Consider the following 19,197-nt stretch of genomic DNA (forward strand, 5'->3'; position numbering starts at 1 on the left):
AAAATGTTCAGCCATACTCACTCTCTGTGGAAAAATGAGCATGATAGTAGAGTTTCCTAAGGACCTAAAGGAACAGGGCTGCGTGGGGTTTTATCCTCTTTGCTTGCACAGACATGTCACGTACTTACTACGTGTCCTCCCTCTACTAGGAAATGCCATGCACTACAAATATAAACATAAGTCACTCTTGGTGCTGCTCTTCTGATATTTGAGATGCTAAGTAGAATTAAAGACTCAGTTGGTCATTCAGCTTTGACCTGAGCTGGTAAAATAGACCAGACCTGGAGTGTCCAATACTGTAGCCACCAACCGCCTGTGGAAATCGAGGCCCTGGAATTCAGCTCCTCTGAGTTGAGCCGAGCTCTGAGTGTGACATGCACACTGATTCTGAGGACAGAATAAGAAAAGAAGAAGAAGAAGAAGAAGAAGAAGAAGAAGAAGAAGAAGAAGAAACTTTCTTGTTGAGGTTTTAAAAACAATGTATTTTTGAAATCAAATACACGTTGAAGTGGTACCATTTTGCCCATTACAATGATTTGATTTTTGACTTGTTTCTTTTTACCATAGAGCTACTAGACAATGTGTAGTTGACATGGGTGGGTCCCATTCTATTTCTGCCTGCAATTGCCAGTCTAGGCTGAGAGATCCTCCCAACTCACAGAACCACTCCAACCTGGCCGTGGCTCAGACCCACAGCAGCAGCTGAGAGGTTGAACCAATCAATGGGAGAAACTGAATTCAACATCTCGTACAACAGTCCAAGTCATGATCTGTTCAGGGAAAAGAAAGAATATGTCATCTCTCAAGCCTGGGTGCTGAAAATCTACTCCCACCCACAGCTCCTAGAACAGAGAGCCCAGGCATATACAGTGTCCCTAGGGGCACACACTGTGTTTGTGATGGAGGTGGCCTCCATAACACTTGCTGTATTCATAGAGGATTCGTCCCCTGCACTTTGCCATCTCCCATGTGCCTTTTGTAGAACACTGACCAGCAAAAAGGAGGTTGCAGAAGAGTGGACTCCTCCTCTAGGAGATTCTTCTCTGGTTTCCAACTCCTTTCAAAGGGGGCTCAGTTCTGAAATGAGATGGATTCAGAAGGGGCTCCTTATGTTAAAGGGTCCTCTTGCCACCCTACCATACCAGGACTCACCTATTTCATCATCCGATTATGTTTTAATTTAATTCTGGGAGGACTGAGATTTCCTGATGACAGAAATGGTGCCACATGTGTTTTTATTCCACATGGAACCGAACTTTCAAAAGAAATAGCAGTTTCAGACATTTTGAATATGAGGATTGATAAAGGTGAAGAATTATCTGTGGTCAATAAATATCATGTTTTCCTTGTCTTGTGGACAAAACCAGACATGAATATTTAATTTCATTAATATTACTCTCTCTATACAATACTCCATAGTTATGTTGCTTACACAAATATGCTTCATCTGTCAAGCATATAATGTGTCATAAAATTCCCATTTCAATTTGACTCACTGTTTAAAATTAAAACCTTCTGGTTTACTACTTAATACACTTAGCTTCTATAGGATATGAATTCTCACTCACGTTAGCGCAACGATTTGAAACATGTGGGCCCAGAACCTAGTTTTGAGGAACCGTGGGGTACCAAGCTGAAGAGGGGAAGGAAATTGGCTGTGCTTGGTTCCACTCCTAGGAGATAAATTCTTCACTTTGATTTTATTGCCACCCAGTGACTAGAAAGTAGAAATCTCTTACTGCCACCACGTTTTCCTGCACAGTAAAATATAAGATTATCGGTGTATCAAAGCCCACGAAGCATACTTTAAACAGATTTGAGCTTCAAAATATGGGAAGGTCATAACAACAGTTGGTAAATTAAACACATTTTAAATATCTTTATTAGTGATCTGTCGATGAAATTTGAGAAGTTTGTGTTGTGTCTCACTTATTTGGGTCTTTATTCTTCAACTGTAGGAAAGCGGAGGGATTGTAGTTCTTGAGTGACTTTGGCAGACACCCGAAGAAGGTTGGGCGAACCGAGTGGTAGTAAACACGGCTGGCCGCTAGGTGGAGCTATGTCAAAGACGATGGAAGCACTTCCCTGTTCCTGGCCTCATGCAGGCTTAAGGCATCCACTCTTACCTTCTGAAATGCCCACCGGAAGGCAAACACCCACCTGATCCTGCAGTTGCTCCGTTCAGTAAGCATTTCTGTCTCCTGATAACCAGGGGTAGCCTCACCCCCTGCTTCTTCACAGGACGATTCAAAACTGTAGCCGTTTCAATTCGTAGGTACGTGTTCAGCCTTCCCATTTTCCGGGGAACTTTGATCCATCCTTACTGTGTGGCCAAACTCCGCTACACCCAATGTCCCCTCAATTGTTCCTACCTGTAGAAACCTTTCCTTTTGTCCCAAGACAAATGGTGTTTGTACTTTGCTCTCCCAGGACAACTTGCGGCGGTGGGGGGGGGGGGGGGGCTTCTGATAGAGGGTGTGGTCTTAAATTTTCTTTCATGACACAAATTTAGAAGAGAGCTGGGCCTGTGGTCTTGATTTTGGATATCAAATACAAGGAGAAAAGTAGACAACAAATAGTGACTCTTGGATTGATCTATGACTTAATGCTTTGAAATCCATCAGACTTCCCATACATTGTCTCCTGACCTTGCTTCTCCCTACACTTTCCTGGTTATCTAGGAGTAATACAAACAACAGAACATAATGGAAGGGAGAAAACTTGATTGCACACTATGTAAAGAATAAAGCAAAGGAAACTTGCCTGAATTGTGGCACGACATCAAGAAGGGGAAATATTAAGATTATCTAAGAATTATTTCTAAGTTCCTACCTCAGAAGTCAAGTGCTTCTCAATTCTCGTGCTTCTTGTACATTTTCACACATGTCCAAACTTGAGCTGAACAAAGGAAAGCAAACATGAAACTCATGCAATGCCAATATCGAGAAGTGGTGGTTGTTTTTGACTTTGAGAGACATTGTTCTAAATGGACTATAAATGCTCTGAGTTCACACCTTTGTCAGCCACCAACAGATTTAAACCTCATACACTTTACTAGGATTACCAAGGGGTGGAAATGCTGTGAAATGGCTAATCAATAATAGTTTTGATGTGAATGTTAGTTTAGATAGAAGATGCAGGATAGGATTTAGTGTAACATTAGTAGTCTCATTTCTGTTACAGTCGGTAGCAGAAGTTTCAAAACAGAAACGTTGTTGTCCAATTTCCTGTGATTTTGCACCACTCCAGTTTGCTTCACAAATCCTTGAAAATACATATTTGCAATCACAGAGAGAAATATCTGGGGAGAAATGATGGTGTCCCCGGAGTGAGCTTTTAGAGTACACTTCTCGAAGCAATGATTGTTACATTTCATTAAAACATTTTAGTTTTTAACAGGGCCCCTGGGTAGCTCAGTCAGTGAAGCATCCGACTTTGGCTCAGGTCGTGACTTGTTGTTTTACACGTTCAAGCCCCACATCAGCTCTGTGCTGACAGCTCAGAGCCTGGAGCCTGCTTAGGATTCTGTGTTCTCCCTCTCTCTCTGCCCCTCCCCCACTCACACTCTGTCTGTGTCCCTCTCAAAAACAAGTAAACATTAAAAAAATTTTACGTTTGGGGCGCCTGGGTGGCTCAGTCATTTGAGCATCCGACTTCGGCCCAGCTCATGATCCCGCGCTTTGTGAGTTTGAGCCGTGTGTCGGGCTCTGTGCTGACTGGCTCAGAGCCTGGAGCCTGCTTTGGATTTTGTGTCTCCCTCTCTCTCTCTGCCCCTCCCCTACTCTGTCTCTCTGCCTCCCAAAAATAAATAAACCTTAAATTTTTTAAAAAAAATTTTCCTTTTAAGTAATCTCTGCACCCATTTGGGGCTCAACCTCACGACTCCGAGATCAAGAGTCACACACTCCACGGATCGAGCCAGCCAGGCGAGCCCTCATTACTTTTTACAAAATCTAACTATGAGAATATATTTAATGCATTCACACCAGTGGGGTCTGTGCCTAATTCCTTATAGATAGATAGATATCGACCCTTTAACATTGGGTTCAAAGAGATTGGGAGGAATCCTCCTTTTTCTTAAAGAGACTTAATAGACATGGCTTAAGACAAGGTTTCTTAAACTGGGCTCTGTTGACATTTTACGCAATGTAAGTCTTGTGAGGAGCTGCAGGATGCCTTGCAAAATGTTTAGCTGCATCCCTGGCCTCAGCCTGCCAAATGCCAGCCGTGCCTTCCCCACTGTTGACAACCTTAAATGTATCCAGAATTTGCCAGATGTCCCCTGGGGGCCCAATTTCTCCCTGATTAGGGACCACCAGAAGCCAATATCATGTGTCCCAGAGAACTGGGAAGGTACTCTCTCCAGGTACAATAATCTAGTATGTACCTGAATTAAGTAACAGTAATATTGGACTAATGGGGCATTGAGAGGGTGTGAATACAGTGAGTGAGAGAGAGAAACTCCAATGTAAGTCTGGAGGCCAGGATTCAAGGGGAGGTGAGGGGAGCGCTGAATGCTTTTAGGTAACTCAAATGATTCCTATACATTCATTAAATTAATTGGTTTCTCACATTTTAAAGAAGATGGCTAAGGAGATAGCAAGATGGAGAATTTAGATGATTAAACCATTACTGAGTGCCGACCATCCAATCCATGCCTGGCAACACGGATGTGGTTTTGTCACACACTGACTCTGGGTCTGGAGATTCCAGGCAGAGATGTGATTCTCAGTACTCAGTCTGACAAAGTGGATTATTTCATTATGTTCCTAAAGTATAGCCTAGGAGATCCTGAACAGTACCGTCCACTCTATTGCTGTGCTGTGAATGATCTCCATCTCCACTCTCCTCTACGGTAGCAACCAGCTCTGAGCGGCTCTCGAGCCCTTGAAATGTGGTCACGTTTCATGTGTCACAGTGGAAATCTTAACATTTTGGATGGATAGGATCAAAAATATATTACTCACATTAGCTTCACTGTTTTACTGTTTTTGATTTTCCTTTTTCCAGTGTGTTTACTGGCAAAGCCAAAACTATGTATGTGCTTTGCATAATTTTTATCAGACCTGGAAGGTGGAGAGTGACCTGGAAGGTGGAGAATTGTGCCCTGTTGGAATCCTGAAAGTCACCCTTGTCCTGGGTTCATGTCTAGGCCAGGTAGTACATGCAGACAGAACGGGGGATCCTGCTAAGTCTGGGTCCTCCTTGCATCTCAGCTCAAAGCCCTGGACATTTTTTTTTCTTTTTTTGCAATGTAAATACATATCTTTATTACTTAATTTTATACCTTTATAAAATCTATATTAATTAATACCTTTCCTATTGTTTTTCTGATGAAAACATACATACAATGGCAGAGTAGAAAATCTTAAGATTTAGAACATATAAAATTAATAGAAGTCTCATTCTACCATTCAAAAAGAACACGATAACATTTCTGTTCACCTTTCCCATATTGACACAAGAAAATTTTCCCTTAGTTTTAGTTGAAAATTTTCTTTTTATTATCTTTTCTTAATGTAAATATTATTTTAATTACTATTTTTCATTTTATGACTTTTTCTATATGTGCCATCCCTGATTCTAAACTCCTAGACTAATTTGGTAGAGAAAAAACATGTAATTAATGTAGCTGTTAGTGTTTTATCAAAAACACAGGCATGTGTGTTTCAGTGAAGAGCTAAAGGTAAACTCCTTGTCCCACACCTTTGCTAAGAAAATAAATATGCCTTCTGTGTAATTACTCTACATCAAATTGTGTTTATAATTAATGGGTCTATAACCTGACTAAATTACTTTAAGATATAATGATTACTTCTAATATTTCATCTGGGACAAAATTTAAACTTTGTTCTAGAGGTGTCCTGGGACTGAGGTTGGTAGAAATGGGTATGGATTGTGTTGCAAATAAAAAAATGGGACCTCTCTTTATTCTCAAAATATTCTCTTTTTCCCTCTTCACCCTGCAATTTTGACTAGTTATTATAATTGGTGTTGGAGGGGTCAGGTCATTTCCCTTCATGTAATTTATTTTCAAAACAGAGAATGACAATGTGTGAGACCAGGATTCAGCTTTTGAAACACAAGCACTTAATCTCCAATGGTGTCCCTGTGTCTGTAGAGCCGCACCTGTCCACACAGCAGACGTTGGACGGTGTGCACCTGCATTCCCCATGAAAGCTCTGTTGCCATGGTGATGAAATGATGTAAGATGCCCGTTTTTCCAACTGCCAGTCTCTGAGCTGAGCACTTCAAATCTGATAGCGAGTGAGTTCTCAGATCTATACCTAGCGTCTTCGAAGATGGGCAATCTGATTTGTTGCTGCCGTGGTATGTTCATAAAGATCTTCTTAACACTGTCTGCTACTAACTGGACAGTTAGCTGTTGCTCAAAATATTTTTCCATGGTTTAAAATCTCCTCTATCTGGTCGTTCGGAGTTATGAATATGTTTTATAGTTTTGTTTTATCTCTTGATTTTCGGTTATTCTATCAAGATAGCTCTCTTGATATTTTTTCTTCATTGAGAAAAGTGGCCTATATCCTGCACCCCTTTCTTGTCACCACTAGGTATTCCTAGGAGAAAACATATGGCAATGTCTATTGTAATGTAGGATCTTTTAAAACTCCAAAAGTATGTATTCAAATTATTCATTACAGAAATGTAGAGTGAATCCAGAATGGTTGATATGGAAGGTATCCATCATTGTTTTTAACATGCTTTCCCTATAAGCTTTATACCAAAAATGGGTACTGGGTTCAGTATTTGGGGAGATGTGTTCCTTCATTCACATAAAGAGTTGTCCAAGAGAGACCCTAACAATATGAGAGTTCCAACAATTTGTGGCCCCCACACACGCATTTACTTTTATCCTTTGGGTGTTATCCAGAATTACACTGTATACATTGGATCACTCTGGAGAACGATCATGAATATTTCTGGTCAAGGGCCACAGAGAGTGGGATCCAGGGGTCACCAACAGCTTTTTTTTTTCTTTTTCCTTTTCTTTTGTATTCCTTTTTTTTTTTTTTGATGCCTCTGATTCTGTCAAAACTAAATTATGTTGAGGTAAAATGATAGTTTTAGGCAAAGCAAAGCAGCTGTGTGTCATAGAACGATGGTCTGGGAACTCAGAGTCCCAGGTTTGAATCCACCTCTGGAACTTGCAAAATCGTAAGGTCTCATTTAAGATCTATCCCCTCTAATGAATCTTTCTGACCACTTGTCATACACCGCACACTTTGCATGCAATAATTCATTCAATGCCATCACAAACATATGTGATGGTTTGTTACTCTTCCTACTTCTCAGGAGGAGAAACTGAGGCACAGAGATTCTTGTGTCCAGGAGCATGAACTCCTAAGAGTCAGGATGTGAACCCAGGCCTGTAGTCCCAATGCTCATGCTTTAACTACTGAACTGCACTTCTACTTAGCCATGGGATCACTGGCTGTGCAAAGGAGTTCCAGCATCTGTGTGTATATCAGGAATCACCTGGACCAAGGAAAATCCCACATGCTGTCTATTATTATGAGGTAGTCTCTGTGGTCCCATAGCCCAGGGAAACTCTCAAGGCAGATTATTATAGAACTTGCCGTAGTCACTAATATGAAAAGGATCTAGAAATCTTACATGGTTCTGGTCAGTTCAAAGATTCTGAAAGTTAGTAGGCACAAGTTAGGAAAACCTGGTCAAATTCTGCCAGTGCTGAGCTACTCCTCAGCACTTGGCCTGAGTCCAGTAAGGACTGAAGAGATCCTTTAGAGGTGTTGGATGGCATTGTCAATACGAGTGAGTCCTAGTAATGCTGAAGTTCTGTGAGCCTACCCATGAGACAACGAAAATGAAGCCTCAAAGTACCAATTCACAATGAACCTTGTGCCATCACCCTCATTGCTGCTCCCTCGTACAGCTGAGTTAGAGAACTGGTCAGCGCCTGCTCAGTCAGTTTCATGGTGTGGTCATTCTTCAGGACACGGCACAAATCTGATAAGAATCGGGAACATAACGGGCTGGTGCTTTACTCAGCGGCTGGAGCATGCATCTCTTGCTCCCTGGGTGATGAGTTCAGGCCCCGTTGCATGTGGTGTGTGAAGACTCATTCAGGAAAAAAGATTCAGGGACATAATGTAGTATATTCGGTAACATTATCAGCATGAGCCCTAAAAACAGCTTGATTCCCAAGAACTACACACTGTAGGGAACGTGACCAATAAGAACTCAAACATTTGATTACCAGCCCGGTGTCCATCCTCCCTGTTTAGGCACTCTCATCCATGCTCCAGTGGGGCCTTTGCTCCTTAATGAACTATCCCATTGCTTGCTAGTAAATGAAAGCCAATAGCTGACATGCTTAATGAATATATATCCGGGTAGCATCGCAAGGCAAGACGAGAAGAAAAATAGCACATAATTAATAATACTGTTTGGTTTTCAATGGTGGGCTTTCCTTATGTACAATTTGTTAATCATTGCTGAGCTTCATAACAAAGGATTTATGATTAACTAACACAGACTGCCGTGCCTAGATTCGAATCTAGTCTCTCAGTAAAGGGTTGGTTATAATCACCTGCAAAACAGTAAACAGCAGATGAAAGACCAATGCAGGTCCGGGTGATCCTTAGGGAGAGTCATGGTGGTGGAGAGGGAGGAGGCTTCTCCAGGCCATGGGTATGGAGGGGTCCATCTAAAAGGAGATGGGACATGGGCCCCTGCCACTGCAGGGTCTCAAGAAGGATGAGGAGTCCGTAGAGATCAGATTTTGGGGAAGGAGGAGGAACTGGGAAGGGGCCCACTCAGAGCCAGTACAACCCCTGCCCTTCACCAGCCAGGCCTTAGTCCTGGCTGCTCAGATGGTTCCACAGGCCAATAGTCAGTGCCACGTTAAGTGTCCCAGCCTACATTCAATAAACCATCAAAGCACCAGCCCGATGGACCAGTTTCGCAGTTAATTCACAGTAGCTGCTCAGCCAGGCTTAGTCAACTGAAGGGAAGCTAATTCTGGGCAGAGCCGTTATGTGACAGTTGGTTTGGAATGTCGTGGCTTCAGAGTCAGCTTGGGAGCTGGGCAGACCACTGGCCACTGAAGGTGGCCAAGTGGCCATTGGGGAAGGCTCCTTGTGAGAGCCCTGGTAGTGTGGATGGCGGGTGAGGATGGCCACTGTTGGGCTTCCCCTGCTCCTTCAGAAGGGCTTCACTTGGTGGTAACTGCATTGTGCCTTGGGTCAGGGGTTGAAACCTAGAGGTGGGAGGCTGAGTTAGGATTTGCACTTTTCTCCTAGCTTAGGCACCTCCTCCAGGGCATCAACTGTCTTCCACAGAGACCTTGGGGAGGAAGATTTGATAAAGAGACTGGGGGAGCCCCTGGCTCAGGGGTTCAAGGCATGATCTCAGGTGCCCTGGGAAGGTCCCAGATTTTCAGGGATCTCTGTCCCCGGGCAACATCTACATTCCTATCCTGGACCTCCCACTCTTCAGAATAGTGAATCTTGCTGAGTCACTTAATCTCTCACAGAAAATATGGGTCACAGGCCCTGCCCTCTCTGCCCCACGGGGTTGATATGGGGATCCCAGGAGGTGGTAACAGGACTTCCCCATGAGCTGTAAAGCATCCTAGCCATGGGCAGGATGAAAAGGAAGCTTCCATCCTCCTTTGTCCTGTAGCCATCCAAGTCCCCACTCTAGATTCAACCACTACCAAGTGTTTAGGTTAATGTTCCGGACATGTAGTGACTGAACACTTACACACTGCTTCTGAACCATCGGTCATTTTTCCCCGAAGACTTTTCCTGCATTTAATCACTTTCAACTTCATACCATAAGACATATAAGCAGCCCCTAAGAAAGTTTTCATTGTGCAGTACAGGGAACTTAGGCACAGCCCAACAGGCACCAACCCCATGCTCTCAATGACTGGATTGCTCTCATTTCTATCCTGTCTCACCCAGATAAAGGTATTTGCCCACACAGTGTCTGTTGGAGCTTTTCTTCTGTGTCTTTCGTGGTAAGGGTACTCAACCTACAAACTCACTCTTACTGATTTTCAAGCAGTTCATCACAGGCCCTATGCTGCAAGGTAGGTTTCCAGAACTGACTTCTTTTGTATAAATGAAACTTGGTGCCCTGAACACCAACATTTCCTCCCTTTCCCCTCCCTCCAGCCCCTATTCTATTCTCTGTTCCTATGCATTTGACTATTTTAGGTTCCACATGTAAGTGTCATCCTGCAGTATTTGTCTTTCTGTGTCTGGCTTATTTCGCTTAACACCAAGTCCCCCAGGGCCATCCGTGTTGTCACAAATGACAGGATTTCCTTCCTTTTTAAGGCTGAATAGTCACCCATTGTATGGACACACCACATTGTCTTTGTGCATTTGATCATCAATGGACCTTCAGTTGTTTCGCTATATTAACTTTTGTGAATGCAGAACAAGGGAGTGTAGGTATCATTCAGAAGACCAGATTTCAATACTTTTGGATGTGTTAGCCCAAAGTGGGATTGCTGGATCAAATGGTACTTCGTTTTTAAATGTCTTGAAGCACTTCCATATTGGTTTTTCATATTCACTGCATCAGTTTACATGCTCTGTTGGGCAACTTTTAAAAGGTCATTGATTGATTGATGGATTGATTGATTGAGGGAACGGGGTGGAATCAGGGATTTGATCCCAGACACCTTGAGATCATGACCTGGGTCGAAATCAAGAGTGGGACACTTAACCAACTGATGAAATTATTAATATGGTCAGGAAGATCGGGCATTCCTGCTGGAATCAGTGTGGAAGTTACCCTGAACCCAGGTTCCTTGCAGGACAGAGGCTTGAGGGTGTGAAGAAAAGACAGATTTCCGAGGGGAAAACCTGTGACTATGGTGACAGTGTGAGAAGAAAATGTATTCACTGTGTTGTGTGTGTGTGTGTGTGTGTGGTGTGTGTGTGTGTGAGACAGGCAAAAAGTGAGCGACAGGGAAACACACAAAGAGAATGAGACACACTCCTAAGAGAGAGAGAGACAGGTGAGAGAGAGAGAGGAGATGTGTGTTTCCCCAGGAGACACGTACCACTGACACTGCACATAACAAAGGTCTACACTCGCAAAAAACTCCTCATGCTGCACACTTCAAGAAATACAGTTGAGCATGGCTCAGCAGTAACACTCAATCCATGCAGGTAACCAAGCCTCTGTATGCTCTGGCCAAAGTTCATATGAGGAACACTCCCTGAGTTATTCTTGAGCAGCACCAACAATATACTGAGGAATATTCTATGTCCTTCTAGGTGACCCTAAGGAGGAAAAACTGCGAGCCAATCATGCAAGGAAGTACGAGGTTGTTGCTGAGGTAAGCTTGCCCGTCTTTCCGTGAGAAACGCAAGTGCTATGTTAGAGTGTTTCCAATCAACATCTGTGGTAAATATGACAATGTACATTTTGGATGATATTGTTACTTTCCCTGATGGGGAGAGGGGTGAGTGGTTGCCTCTTGCCAACGGTCACCTAGGACAGGGGGACATTCACCACTGGCAGGGCCAAACCTGGTAACAAACAGTGTCCTAGGATCTTTTCCGTCAGAAGCAATCTGTCCTGCTTGGGTGAAGAATTTCGTAGCAGGCATCCTCGGTGTTCTAGAGAGACACATCCCCAGGAGAAACAACTTCTGACAGACATCCCATTCATTTGCTTTAGTGGCCTTTGACTCAACCGCTGTGTCCCAACTTGTACGGTCAAGACGCAAAGAGAACTGAAGAGTGGTGCAAATAGTGTATATCATGATCTTACCCTGATGGTGTTTTCTTTCCTAACATTCAGGTGGCCGTAGGAGCACAGGACAAAGGTACGTATCCTGGAAACTGTTTCTTGCTGAGAAAAATGTTTAGATGGTGATGCAGGTGGGGCATTGTTGTTGTCTTCATTCTGGAGAATTCCCAAATTCCAGAGGCCTGGGAAGACTGGTGCTTGTGAGTTGGGGGAAGGACCTACATCCCAGGTGAGAAACTATGTGATATTTCTACAGTAGGAGAAAGATAATGTATTCCTTGAGTGTGGTGTGTTTCTGCGGGCATGAGTCGTGGGGTTTTTCTCTGTGTGTGTCTGTGTGTCACGTGATTGTGACTGTGAATGTGTGTAGAGTGTGTTTTCTTGAGAGACACACAGACTAAGCCACACAAAATGACACAGACACACTGCAAGGCAGACAGAGAAAGGTACATGTGGGATTGCCCAGAGAATCTGTGTCATTGACACTGCACAATGATGAATGTCTACATTGTCACACACTCCTCCTACAGCACACTTCAAGAAATACTGCTGTGCATGGCTCAGCAGTGACACTTAGTCCATGCAGGTAACCGAAGCCTCAATATGCTCTGGCCCATGTTCATATCAAGGAACAGTCCCTGAGTTATACTTGAGCAGCACCAACATGGTACTGACAGGTATTCTGGTCTTTGTAGGTGTTCCTGAGGAGGAAAGGCGCCGGCCGCATCCTGTCTTGAGTCACCAGGCTGTTGCTGAGGTGAGCTTCCTGTCTTTCCTTGAGGAACACAAGTGATTTCTTAGACTCTTTGCAATCAACATCTGTTGCAAATGTGACAATGTACCGTCGAGATGATAATGTTATTTTCCCTGTGGGGAGAAACATATGGTCAATTTCCATGGTTGTGTCTTGCCAACTGTCACCTTGGTCAGGGGCACATTTACCACTGGCAGTGCCAAACCTGGAAATAAACAGCATCCTAGGATTTTTTTGGCAGAAGCACTTTTTCCTTTTGGGTGAACAATTTTGTAGGCTGCATCGTCAGTGTTCTTTAGAGACACATCTCCAGGAAAAACAAATTCTGACAGGCATATTATTTTTCCTTTTGTGGCCTTTGACTCAAACACTGTGCCCATCCTGAATCCCAAAGTCACCAAGCGAACCGAACAATGGTACACATACTGGACATCATGATCTCACCCTGATGGTGTTTTCTTTTCTAACATTCAGGTGGCCGTAGGAGCACGAGAAGAAGGTATGTGTCCTGGAAACTGTTTCTTGCTGAGAAAAATGTTTACATGGTGATGCAGGTGGGGCATTGTTATTGTCTTTATACTGGAGAGCTACCCTAATCCCAGAGGCCTGGGGGGACGGGTGCTTGTGAGTTGGGGGAAGGACCTACATCCCAGGTGAGAAACTATATGATATTTCTACAGTAGGACAAAGATAATGTATTCCTTGTGTGAGGTGTGTTTCTGTGGACATGAGTCCTGGGGTTGTTCTGTGGTGTGTCTGTGTGTCACGTGATTGTGACTGTGAATGTGTGTTGAGTGTGTTTTCTTGAGAGACACACAGAGTAAGCTACACAAAATGACACAGACACACTGCAAGACAGACAGACAGACAGACAGAGAAAGATACATGTGGATTTGCCCAGAGAATCTGTGTCACTGACACTGCACAATGATGAATGTCTACATTCTCACACACGCCTCCTACTGCACACTTCAAGGAATACTGCTGTGCATGGCTCAGCAGTGACACTTAGTCCATGCAGGTAACCGAAGCCTCAATATGCTCTGGCCCGTGTTCATATCAAGGAACAGTCCCTGAGTTATACTTGAGCAGCACCAACATGGTACTGACAGGTATTCTGGTCTTTGTAGGTGTTCCTGAGGAGGAAAGGCGCCGGCCGCATCCTGTCTTGAGTCACCAGGCTGTTGCTGAGGTGAGCTTCCTGTCTTTCCTTGAGGAACACAAGTGATTTCTTAGACTCTTTGCAATCAACATCTGTTGCAAATGTGACAATGTACCGTCGAGATGATAATGTTATTTTCCCTGTGGGGAGAAACATATGGTCAATTTCCATGGTTGTTTCTTGCCAACGGTCCCCTTGGTCAGAGGCACATTTACCACTGGCAGTGCCAAACCTGGAAATAAACAACATCCTAGGATCTTTTTCAGCAGCAGCACTTTTTCCTTTTGGGTGAACAATTTTGTAGGCTGCATCCTCAGTGTTCTTTAGAGACACATCTCCAGGACAAACGACTTCGGACAGGCATATTCTCTTTCCTTTTGTGGCCTTTGACTCAAACACTGTGTCCCATCCTGAATCCCAAATTCACCAAGCGAACCGAACAATGGTACACATACTGGACATCATGATCTCACCCTGATGGTGTTTTCTTTTCTAACATTCAGGTGGCCGTAGGAGCACGAGAAGAAGGTATGTGTCCTGGAAACTCTTTCTTGCTGAGGAAAATGTTTCCGATGAGGTGTAGGTGGGGTATTCTTGTTGTCTTCAGTCTGGAGAGTACCCGGATGTCAGAGTCCCGAGGGGACTGGTGCTTGAGTGTGGGGGGAAATGACCAACATCCCAGGTGAAATCTATGTCCATGTTTCTATAGTATGAGAAAGACAATGTATTCCTTCTGTGCAGTGTGATTGTGTGTGCATGAGTCTTGGGTTGTTCTGTACCTCTGTATGTCGCATGATTGTGAGTGTGTATGCGTGTGTGGGTGTGTGTTTTCTTGAGAGACTCAGATACAGAGAGACAGAGCCACGCACAGAAAGAGACAGACACAGTGAAAGAGAGGGAGAGAGAGAGACAGAGATGTGGGTTGGCCCAGAGATATGGGCCACTGACACTGAAAAATGACCAAAGTCTACATTCTCAAAAATCTCTGCATACTGCACACCTCCAGGAATACTGCTGAGCGTGGCTCTGCAGTACCATTCGGTCCATGCAGTTAACAAAAGCGTCCGTGTGCTCTCGCCCGTGTTCATATAAGGAAGAGTCCCGGAGGCGTTCTTGAGCAGCACCAAGAAGACACTGACATGTATTCTGTGTCCTTGTAGGTGTCGCTAAGGTGAAAAAGCGGCGGCCCCATCCTGATACGACGCAGCAGGTTGGTGCTGAGGTGAGCTTGCCTGTCTTTCCCTGAGGAACACAATTGCTTTCTTAGAGGCTTTCCCATCAACCTCTGCTGTACATAGGACAGTCTACATTTTCGATGATACTGTTACTTTCCCTGATGGGGACAGTGGAGAGTGGTTGCCTCTTGCCAACGGTCACCTTGGTCAGGGGGACATTTACCACTGGCAGTGCCAAACCTGGTTAACAAACAGTGTCCTAGGATCTTTCCGTCAGCAGCAATCTGTCCTGTTGGGTGAAGAATTCCGTAGCAGGAATCCTCGGTGTTCTAGAGAGACACATCCCCAGGAGAAACAACTTCTGACAGGCATCCCATTCATTTGCTTGGTGGCCTTTGACTCAACCGCTGTGTCCCATCTTGTATGGTCAAGACGCAAAGAGAACTGAAGAGTGGTGTAAATAGGGTATATCATGATCTCACCCTGATGGTGTTTTCTTTCCTAACATTCAGGTGGCTGTAGGAGCACAGGACAAAGGTATGTATCCTGGAAACTGTTTCTTGCTGAGAAAATATTTAGATGGTGATGCAGGTGGGGCATTGTTGTTGTCTTCATTCTGGAGAACTACCCTAATCCCAGAGGCCTGGGGGGACGGGTGCTTGTGAGTTGGGGGAAGGACCTACATCCCAGGTGAGAAACCATATGATATTTCTACAGTAGGACAAAGATAATGTATTCCTCGAGTGAGGTGTGTTTCTGTGGGCCTGAGTCCTGGGGTTGTTCTGTGGTGTGTCTGTGTGTCACGTGATTGTGACTGTGAATGTGTGTTGAGTGTGTTTTCCTGAGAGACACACAGAATAAGCTACACAAAATGACACAGACACACTGCAAGACAGACAGACAGACAGAGAAAGATACATGTGGATTTGCCCAGAGAATCTGTGTCACTGACACTGCACAATGATGAATGTCTACATTCTCACACACACCTCCTACTGCACACTTCAAGGAATACTGCTGTGCATGGCTCAGCAGTGACACTTAGTCCATGCAGGTAACCGAAGCCTCAATATGCTCTGGCCCATGTTCATATCAAGGAACAGTCCCTGAGTTATACTTGAGCAGCACCAACATGGTACTGACAGGTATTCTGGTCTTTGTAGGTGTTCCTGAGGAGGAAAGGCGCCGGCCGCATCCTGTCTTGAGTCACCAGGCTGTTGCTGAGGTGAGCTTCCTGTCTTTCCTTGAGGAACACAAGTGATTTCTTAGACTCTTTGCAATCAACATCTGTTGCAAATGTGACAATGTACCGTCGAGATGATAATGTTATTTTCCCTGTGGGGAGAAACATATGGTCAATTTCCATGGTTGTTTCTTGCCAACTGTCACCTTGGTCAGGGGCACATTTACCACTGGCAGTGCCAAACCTGGAAATAAACAGCATCCTAGGATTTTTTTGGCAGAAGCACTTTTTCCTTTTGGGTGAACAATTTTGTAGGCTGCATCGTCAGTGTTCTTTAGAGACACATCTCCAGGAAAAACAAATTCTGACAGGCATATTATTTTTCCTTTTGTGGCCTTTGACTCAAACACTGTGCCCATCCTGAATCCCAAAGTCACCAAGCGAACCGAACAATGGTACACATACTGGACATCATGATCTCACCCTGATGGTGTTTTCTTTTCTAACATTCAGGTGGCCGTAGGAGCACGAGAAGAAGGTATGTGTCCTGGAAACTGTTTCTTGCTGAGGAAAATGTTTCCGATGAGGTGTAGGTGGGGTATTCTTGTTGTCTTCAGTCTGGAGAGTACCCGGGTGTCAGAGTCCCGAGGGGACTGGTGCTTGAGTGTGGGGGGGAAAGACCGACATCCCAGGTGAAATCTATGTCCATGTTTCTATAGTATGAGAAAGACAATGTATTCCTTCTGTTCCGTGTGATTTTGTGTGCATGAGTCTTGGGGTTGTTCTGTATCTCTGTATGTCGCATGATTGTGAGTGTGTATGCGTGTGTGGGTGTGTGTGTGTGTTTTCTTGAGAGACTCAGAGACAGAGAGACAGAGCCACACACAGAAAGAGACAGACACAGTGAAAGAGAGGGAGAGAGAGAGACAGAGATGTGGGTTGGCCCAGAGATATGGGCCACTGACATTGGACAATGACCAATATGTACAATTCAGAGTCCTGGGAGGACTGGTGCTCGAGGGTCGGGGGGGGAAGGACCAACGTCCCAGGTGACAAACTAGGTGATGTTTCTACAGTAGAAGAAACATACTGTATCCCTTGGGTGCGGTGTAATTTTGTGTGTTGAGTCTGGGGGTTGTTCTGTATGTGGCTGTATGTGTCGGGATCGTGACAGTGTATGTCTGCGTGTGTGTGTGTTTTCTTGAGAGACGCAGAGAAAAAGCCACACAGAGAAAGAGACAGACACATTTCAAGAGAGGGTGAGAGAGAGAGAGCGACAGAGAGACAGACAGACGTGGGCTTGCCCACGAGATATGTGCCACTGACGCTGAAAAATGACCAAAGTCTACATTCTCAAAAATCTCTGCATACTGCACACCTCCAGGAATACTGCTGAGCGTGGCTCTGCAGTACCATTCGGTCCATGCAGTTAACAAAAGCGTCCGTGTGCTCTCGCCCGTGTTCATATAAGGAAGAGTCCCGGAGGCGTTCTTGAGCAGCACCAAGAAGACACTGACATGTATTCTGTGTCCTTGTAGGTGTCGCTAAGGTGAAAAAGCGGCGGCCCCATCCTGATACGAGGCAGCAGGTTGGTGCTGAGGTGAGCTTGCCTGTCTTTCCCTGAGGAACACAATTGCTTTCTTAGAGGCTTTCCCATCAACCTCTGCTGTACATAGGACAGTCTACATTTTCGATGATACTGTTACTTTCCCTGATGGGGACAGTGGAGAGTGGTTGCCTCTTGCCAACGGTCACCTTGGTCAGGGGGACATTTACCACTGGCAGTGCCAAACCTGGTTAACAAACAGTGTCCTAGGATCTTTTCCGTCAGCAGCAATCTGTCCTGCGTGGGTGAAGAATTCCGTAGCAGGAATCCTCGGTGTTCTAGAGAGACACATCCCCAGGAGAAACAACTTCTGACAGGCATCCCATTCATTTGCTTTGTGGCCTTTGACTCAACCGCTGTGTCCCATCTTGTATGGTCAAGACGCAAAGAGAACTGAAGAGTGGTGTAAATAGGGTATATCATGATCTCACCCTGATGGTGTTTTCTTTCCTAACATTCAGGTGGCTGTAGGAGCACAGGACAAAGGTATGTATCCTGGAAACTGTTTCTTGCTGAGAAAATATTTAGATGGTGATGCAGGTGGGGCATTGTTGTTGTCTTCATTCTGGAGAACTACCCTAATCCCAGAGGCCTGGGGGGACGGGTGCTTGTGAGTTGGGGGAAGGACCTACATCCCAGGTGAGAAACCATATGATATTTCTACAGTAGGACAAAGATAATGTATTCCTCGAGTGAGGTGTGTTTCTGTGGGCATGAGTCCTGGGGTTGTTCTGTGGTGTGTCTGTGTGTCACGTGATTGTGACTGTGAATGTGTGTTGAGTGTGTTTTCCTGAGAGACACACAGAGTAAGCTACACAAAATGACACAGACACACTGCAAGACAGACAGACAGACAGACAGAGAAAGATACATGTGGATTTGCCCAGAGATTCTGTGTCACTGACACTGCACAATGATGAATGTCTACATTCTCACACACACCTCCTACTGCACACTTCAAGGAATACTGCTGTGCATGGCTCAGCAGTGACACTTAGTCCATGCAGGTAACCGAAGCCTCAATATGCTCTGGCCCATGTTCACATCAAGGAACAGTCCCTGAGTTATACTTGAGCAGCACCAACATGGTACTGACAGGTATTCTGGTCTTTGTAGGTGTTCCTGAGGAGGAAAGGCGCCGGCCGCATCCTGTCTTGAGTCACCAGGCTGTTGCTGAGGTGAGCTTCCTGTCTTTCCTTGAGGAACACAAGTGATTTCTTAGAGTCTTGGCAATCAACATCTGTTGCAAATGTGACAATGTACCGTCGAGATGATAATGGTATTTTCCCTGTGGGGAGAAACATATGGTCAATTTCCATGGTTGTTTCTTGCCAACTGTCACCTTGGTCAGGGGCACATTTACCACTGGCAGTGCCAAACCTGGAAATAAACAACATCCTAGGATCTTTTTCGGCAGCAGCACTTTTTCCTTTTGGGTGAACAATTTTGTAGGCTGCATCCTCAGTGTTCTTTAGAGACACATCTCCAGGACAAACGACTTCGGACAGGCATATTCTCTTTCCTTTTGTGGCCTTTGACTCAAACACTGTGTCCCATCCTGAA

General features: G+C 44.7%; 1 protein-coding gene across 5 annotated transcripts in view; it reads right to left on the reverse strand.

Moving 5' to 3' along the window:
* Nucleotides 1–427: 427 nt before the first annotated feature.
* The window catches only part of LOC131495915 (piwi-like protein 3), a 119,599-nt gene continuing 100,829 nt past the window's right edge, over nt 428–19,197 (reverse strand). For 3 of the 5 annotated variants that reach the window (XR_009254177.1, XR_009254176.1, XR_009254175.1), the window contains 4 exons: nt 2,833–2,898; nt 1,153–1,255; nt 992–1,077; nt 428–770 (listed from right to left, as the gene is read on the reverse strand). The gene's annotated coding sequence lies outside the window, so the exon portion shown is untranslated. Of the gene's footprint in view, nt 771–991; nt 1,078–1,152; nt 1,256–2,832; nt 2,899–6,129; nt 6,850–19,197 lie in introns of those variants that run through there. The other 2 variants (XR_009254178.1, XR_009254179.1) reach the window with 2 other exon arrangements.

Source organism: Neofelis nebulosa, chromosome 15, assembly GCF_028018385.1.
Source record: "Neofelis nebulosa isolate mNeoNeb1 chromosome 15, mNeoNeb1.pri, whole genome shotgun sequence".
Classification (NCBI taxonomy): domain Eukaryota; kingdom Metazoa; phylum Chordata; class Mammalia; order Carnivora; family Felidae; genus Neofelis; species Neofelis nebulosa.